This window comes from Grus americana, unplaced genomic scaffold (genome assembly GCF_028858705.1).
Source record: "Grus americana isolate bGruAme1 unplaced genomic scaffold, bGruAme1.mat scaffold_73, whole genome shotgun sequence".
Classification (NCBI taxonomy): domain Eukaryota; kingdom Metazoa; phylum Chordata; class Aves; order Gruiformes; family Gruidae; genus Grus; species Grus americana.
This window is the reverse complement of record NW_026561943.1, coordinates 749,552-757,435: the sequence shown is the minus strand read 5'-3', so window position 1 is coordinate 757,435 and position 7,884 is coordinate 749,552.

Genomic DNA, 7,884 nt, shown 5'->3' with positions numbered 1-7,884 from the left:
ATTTTCAGAGAGAGATTCTGGCTTCGGTTCAAGAACAAAAGAATTGCAGCTACGTAATCTCAGCACAACCTCCGGAATTACCTTATCAGTGACCACCAATACTGCATTTTAAAATACCTAATGGCTAATATAAAAAGTACAGTTTACACTCTCAATATTTGTTTTCTTTATACCCTCGGACTACCACAGCGATAATCACACTATTAATCTGTAATTACCACCAATCCAAACACCCTTGAAAGCATTATTCAGTCATGTGAGCAACAGCACTATTGATAAGTAAGAACTATCACTAACCATATACCAACCTGTTAGCTCTTTTGCAGCAAGAGCCTTCTGACTGAGCACTTCTAAATGAGTATCTCTGTCTGACAGGTGAAGACCGGCCCGAAAAATCTCTCTTACGTTGTCTTGGTTCTGTTGAAAGCAAAGAATTTAGAATAATGTTACAAACAAGGTTAAGAGAAAGCAGGATAGTGGAGGAGGTAGAAAATTTCAGGGGAAGTTTCAAGTGATTTGGGGGAGGGGGGGGGGATTTTTTTTTTTTTTTTTTAAATCAGTGCACAGTAGAAGGGAAAAAACACACACTTGTGTTTTAAGGAGAACTGAAAGCCACAAGAGTAAGATTATCAAGTCTGCTTAATTACTATTCTTTCAAGGATACACAGGCCTTTTTTTTATTGAAAAACAACAACAAGTATGCCAAATGGCAAAGGAATATAACGTGCACAGGCTACATGCATTTAATAAAATTTATTTGCAGAATGAAGGTAAGAAATTTAAATAGAAGTTGAGTGGGTATATATTTCATTAAAAAAAATCGTCTATGCAAGGAATTAGGTCTTAAGAGAAACTGTGCATGTAACCTACTTTCCAATGGAGCTTGATAGCGCTCAACGGTTTTCCTCTGTCGAAAGTCATAACGCTTTCGAGTGTCTTCGCCATCATCTTTCTCTTCATTTTCTTCTGATGAAACTACTGTACATTGACATAACGTTAAACTGTTTAAGTACTGTTGCAAATGATACTAAATTCAAAATGCACTCCACAGATGCCTATAGGTTTTACTATTACCTTCATGTTAATGACGATAGATCTGAAAACTGGCAAAACCTTACGACCAATTTATGCAAGAGACGTTCCAGAAATTACAAAACACAGAGGAGCGTACATATAGATACTGTTCTGTGCTCGCTGAAATTGCTGGGTGACTTCTCATCAGCCTTACTAACACCAATTCTGTCATCTTGCTTAGCTAAGATGCAGCTCCTATGAAAACCGCTATTTCAGAAAGTCATTTCTTGTTATTTTGAGAAAGCGTTTCAAGGAAATGTTTTTAATATTCTATAGTGGTAAGACTAAGCATGGTAAGCTAGCTCCAAGCCCTAGCTCTGCCACAGATTACGTGAGCAATAATGGGCAAGTCTCAGGTTTGAACTTCCCCAATCAGAAAATAATGTCAAATGCATACAGTTTATGCCACTAGCTTCTGCAAAGTAACTTCATGTTTTTTTCATGAAGGATGGTAAGAATGCAAAACCCAGAGTATAATTACCTAGCAGGTTCCTAGTAACACCCTCTCACATTAATAGCTACACACCGGGTGAGGAATGTACATGCTCTGTTCACCTCCCTGCTCACTAAAATTAAGTACGCTTGATTCCTTGGAAAGCACTAAGCTTTATTTCTTCCCCCTAAAATGTCACACTGCTTTCTGAATGCAAGATAAGTCACACAAGATAACGTAGACAGCACATGGAAAAGTGAAAAATTATTTTGGCATCACTACTATCCCCAGTCCATGGTTCTCCAACACTCCTGTCACGAAGGCACGAGCTTTTCTGCTCCTCGAGTCCTTCCCCTTGTTCCACTCACTTTCTTTATACTAACACACCTTCCTCACTCCTTCTTGGCACACGTTTCATTCTAAAAGTATATTTTAGTTTTTTCCCAATTTAAAATTCCAGAGTTATCACTTTGACCACAAATGAACTGCCCCATACTCTTATTTCCCTTTCAACATACTATTTCTAATTACTTTCTACAAGTCTCTCCTGCCCAACACCTCGAGATCCACACACTTGAACCAAGCCATACAGTTCCTCCCTCTAGACTGCCCGTACCTTGTATTAAAGCTGCTCTTATTCAAGCCTTGACTTGATATTCTCCTAACTAGATCTCCAAATGAGTCAGCTGTCCTCCCTTACCAGTCAAATGTCCTCGGCACACTTGGTCGTTTCTTTTTGGTAATGCCTTGCTCTACCTGGGCTTCTTGAAGTCAGCCTCTCGCTGGACTCCTGCTGTGGCTCCAGGTGTTCTCTCACTGCTCTACGAGGAGGTCTGGTCACCGAGGTACGCACCCGGGAGCCACAGGCTAGGTCTGAACTAATGACAGGCTGAACAACAGGCCTAAAAAACAGGCCACGGACTGTTCGCTGGCCTGATCGGGATTAGCAACAAGATCACCCCAGTGCTCATTAACACCTGGACATCTAGCTTGAACCTTTTTGTAGGTCTCCGTTGCCAGTCGTTAAGTCGTACACAGGCTGTGTAACACATACAAGATAACGCCCGCGCTGGAGATTGCATAAATCCCCTCTCGTTCAAGTTCTGATAGTCTGATGGTCAGACAGGTGACCAGACGCAGGGCACAGGCAGTACTGACCAGCAAACTATTTACATGTGACTGGCCCGTTTTATCCCCTTGCCCCTCTATTTTCCTACTCTTGTTCCTCACAAAGTCACCGGAACGCCTCCCGTGTTCCTGCCCTTAAGATCCCTTCAGTCCTGCGTGAACTGCTTTTCCCCTGCATCCCACAAAATGCCCCACTGCTGGGCAGTAACCCCCTAGTCCAAAAGGTGATATGCAGAGCTGCCCCCGATGAATCCTCCAGATAGGTTTCCCGCCCGGATGCTGGGGCTGAGAGCTCTGATGGGACGGACAGCCCTGGGAGAGGCCCAGACAGGGTGGCTGTTCCTCCTCGCTTTGATCTGGGTGTCTGCCATTGCACACCCACGCGCTCCTCCGGGCTTGTGCAGATAGGGCTTTGATGGACTGATGGCCTTGGGAGTAGCCCGGCAGGGTGTTATGCGGGCTCCCCCTCCTGCCGCTGTCTCTCTGAGCGAGTGTGCAGAGGAGGTCTGTCACAAAACCTAACACTGATCAGCTCAACTACTGCCGCATCCTTTTCTATCCTTAAGTACAGTCTCGCCCCATTCTCTTCCATCCAGAAATCTCCTACAAGGATTGTTGGACTGACTGCCTTAATCACAACTATCCTTCTCCTTAAAACCTTAGAGGTTCTTCCCCCTCACTTCAAACAGAAAGTTAATATGGCCTTTTACAGTTTCACCTTATTCCTCATGTTATTTCCCACTGAGTGCCGGGATGACAGCTCCTAATTACAGGCCCAGACAGCAGCTCCCACCGACTACCTGCTAAACACAAAATGAACACCACTATCTTCTCCCCTGCTGATCGTCACACTCTGGAGGAGCTTTCCATACTCATCTGGCAGCCTGCCTGCCTGCCTGAAAATTCTTGCTGCGCTGCTCAAAACCGTGAAAACTGTCATGCTCCTGCTGCAGCAAGATCACTCTTTCTCATTCTGAGGAATACTGTCCGTTTCTCTCTATTCCCACCCGTCCACAGCCATCTGTTGCCTTTTATCCTGTCAGCATTTTGGACAAGCACTGTTTTTTTTTTCCTCCGAATACCTGTTCTGAGCTCACTACAGTGCAGCTCTAGAGTCCGTGACTATGGCTTGTAATGTCAATAGCAACACAGATTCTTTTAACAGAAGAAAAATACTCAGTAGTTCAGCTCATCTCAATTGTTTAAGACAAGGCTCTTGGCTAGAGCATAGTAAAAAAAATTTAAACCAGAACTAACCTACAATGCCACCTTGATTATCAGCTATTTCTTTGTCAGCTCTTTGGATTTCTTTCTTTCCTTGTGCATACATATCGAGGTTCTCCTAAATAAAAGAAACAAGAAGGATCAGTCACAAACATGCAGAAAACCTGACATGGGCATATTTAGTGCCTATACAGTAACATTATCAAAGCACTCCATGTACACAAAAGATTAAATTAAGGTACGGGAGAACAGGAACATCATTCTGGCACCCAGGATTGATAACAAGAATTTCTGCTCTAAAATAGGGTTTTGTACATGTGATAGTTAAATACTTAATACAAAACCGAGTGTATCAATTAATCACAGGTTAATAATCCAAGAACCCAGGAAAAAGCAATTTCTAGCAGGTAAAAAAAACCCCCAAAACCCACATATGGGCATTTGAGACATGATGTACAAAGTACTATGGACAATTCTGGTTTCATTAAAAAAAAAGAAAAAGTAATTTAGATCTAAGCAAAAACCTGTGAAAGCAGGCTATGAAGATGTTTAAAAAATGAAGTGCCTGTCATTCAAAAGGACAGTAGAACTTAATTTATTGAGCAAAACTAAGAGGAAATATGATTGCTGTATATAATTTTAACCTCAGTTCATCTAGGGACAGAGGACTTCTTAAGCTCACAGGCCAGGCTGGCACAAAACCAAACACAGATAAATCAGACATCGACGAATTCAGTTTTTAGTGAGATTTGAAGTGAAAACCCAAGCCCTGAAACAGCTGTTTGTAAAGAGCCTCCATTCAAAAATCATAAGGCCATTCAGAAAGTGTAGTATAAGACATGTATTTCAGCATAGTACTGCTTTTTTCATGTCTTCTGAAGATTTTTCCTCCACCCACCCTTAGAGTGTATCTGTAGCGTGACCATAACAGTAAGATGTTAAACTATAATTAGAGAGCAAAACCAAATGTTATTGTAGACTACACTATTCTTTGGAATAAGTTATTTCAGCTAAATTAAAATCGCAACTAAATAATTTCCCTATGTGGAATACACTACTTATACAAAAAGAGTAAAATAGATTAGTATCTCCTACATCGTGGAACACCCCAAGGTCTTCCATCATTCGCCGTCTACGCATCTTCTCCATGTCATCCATTTTTTGCAAGACTGCTTCTGCAGTACTACGACAAAAAGTTGACATGTAAGAACAAAGATAGGCAAGTACAAACAAAAATATTTAAAACAGTACACAAAATCAGCATGACATTTTAATAGAGTATGCACAAAGTAAGAGTCGTTGACGCTTAACCAAGTTTTTTAACACTACCTAAAAATCAGGTCAAATGTTTACTTTTTTAGAGAGAGAGAGTTAAGAACAAGCGATTGAGGATTTGCAGACACTGTTTTCGGGTTTATTTTCCCCTCTCACTGAACACAGTAAAAAAAAAAAAAAAAGAATCTAATTTAGTAGGAAAAAAGAATTCTGAAGATCATAGTAATGTAACAGAAAGAAATTATAGCAGTTTTTAATAGCGCTTCAGTTGCTCTGCGTGATAGCATTAAGTCATGTTTAGTTCACAGCCTTCCTCAGACAACAGGTTGCTTATTCTTCTCTTAACTGTAATTTAAGTTTCATGTTGATTTCCCATGACTGTATATGCTGGAAAAAACCCCATCCCGCTCCTGTTCCAGTTCACAAACTTTTCAGAAAACAAGGTCAATTTGGGCTTCACAAAGGTCATTAAGCCATGGACAGACAGGCAGAAACACTAGGACTACGTCACTTTGGCTGTATCCAACTTTCCTCAGTATCTCAACTCAACCGAGCATTAGACAAATATTCATAAGCATGCAAGAAAAGTTAATGAAAAATGAAGGCGCTTCTGATGCTAAGAAAATCGATTTAGAGGGCAAGTTAAATCTCCTGAAAGTCACACCGTAAAGTGAGTGTTTTGGTTCACAAGACAACACATAAACCCACCCAGCCCGGACATAGAAGGTGCTCTAGTATGAAGATCTCTCTGCAGCTGGCAATCACAAAATGAAGACACCGGGGGCCAATTTAAACATTGGCTGTGCCCAAACTCTTTACACGTGAAGCACTTCCCAAATACATCCTCACACACACACACACACACTCTCCAACCTGGAAGTCTTAAACGGCCACAAGCATCTATTTCCAAAAGACTCGGGTTAAACAGCTTGGCTGCGAAGGACAAAGGCCCACACGTTACCTAAATCAGTGTATTAACAATAATTACAGGACATACTGGCACAGGCAGAGGCAGAGGCAGAGGCAGAGGCAGAGGCAGAGGAGGACACCCTACCTGACCAACAGCAATGGAATGTTAGCAGAGGTTGCTTAACAACATCCTGCAAGTTCCGAGCCGTGCGACCCTGGTGGGACTCTGCAGTGGAGGGCACCTGAGCCCAGCAGGTATCACAAGGCCATATCCTATATGTAGTCTCAGCCTAACCACTGAATACATTTAGCTCTTGCTACCAGGAACAGTAATACCTTTTTCTGTTGTCAAAAGAAGGAGAAAGGTGCTAGCTGATACTATGCCATAGCACAAAGGCTTGCTAGTAAGGCTCATTTTAGTAGCTTTGCAAGATGATGACAAAAATCTCACTCACTTTGGTATAAGTTTGTCAAATAAAACAGATTGATTTGTAGTGGTGTAATGGCTTTGGCAAAGCCTGCAGCTTCGGCGGACCTCCAAATCCCCATTTTCTTCATGGACTTGTTCTGCAGCTTTTGCATCAGCTCTAGTCTTCAGTGTCCTGTTGACTAAAATACGTTAATGGATGAAATATTTTGAGACAGAACATATGTTATTCCCTTTATTTCACCGTTATTCTAGTAAAATGTAAAAAAAACCTGCCGTGGATTTTTTCTTTAAATACTGAATTAGAAGTTATTGTCACGACCACAGCATTCAACTTAAATGACTTATGTTAAAAGCACGACTTGTATAGCAACTTTTTATTAGTCTAGAAAGCCAGTCTGATGAAAACAAACACGCAGTTTTTGTTTCATGCAGGAGGCAAGTTCATTCCAGTTACTTCTTTCTGGAAAAGTGAAAACAAGAAATAGGTCTCTCGAAGGTGTTTTCACTCCATTCATGTAAAATCGTATCTGATAGTTTGTTTTTTTAAAAAATGTTTATGTGGGAAGTCTCTTCTTAAGATGCATAGTTTTAGTACACTGTTTAAGCATACATCACTTTCATTTTCTGCATGGTGACACAAAAGCTCTAGAAGATAAGAAATGTCTCCAGATAAACGCCCCAATATCAAAGAGCTCAAACGCTTGCTGCTTTAAAACAACATCTGCCCAGTACTTACCACGCAGCAGCCTTTGCCACAGGTTCGTTACTTGCACTATGTCCTGGGTTTGCATGGCAAAGTTTTGGTAGCGGGGCAGGGCTACAGGGGGACCCGCGCTGGAGCTGTCTATTCCTGAAGGACTGCACCCCGTGGAAGGGACCCACGCTGGAGCAGTTCCTGAAGGACTGTGCCCCGTGGGAAGGACTCGTGTTGGAGACGGTGGTGGAGGACTGTCTCCCATAGGAGGGACCCCACGCTGGATCAGGGGAAGAGTGTGAGGAGTACTCCCTCTAAGGAGGAAGGAGTGGCAGAGACATGTGAGGAACTGATCACAACCCCCATTCCCCGTCCCCCTGTGCCGCTGGTGGGGGGAAAGGAGGGAGAGAAATCAGGAGTGAAATTGAGCCTGGGAAGAAGGCGGGGGGTCGTGGGGGTGGGGGAAGGTGTTTTAAGATTTGGGTATATTTTCTCCTTACTTAACACTGATTTGATTGGTAAGAAATTAATTTTCCGAGTTGAGTCTGTTTTGCCCATGACTGTAATTGGTGAGTGATTCTCCCTGTCCTTATCTCAACCCACAAGCTGTTCGTGGTGCTCCGCGCCGCATTACTCGTTTCCAAAGGCTAAATCGCTGAACAGATTTTCAGGGACAGCTCTTCCTCATCGGTTCTGCTGGGTTCTGTCTGCTTCTCA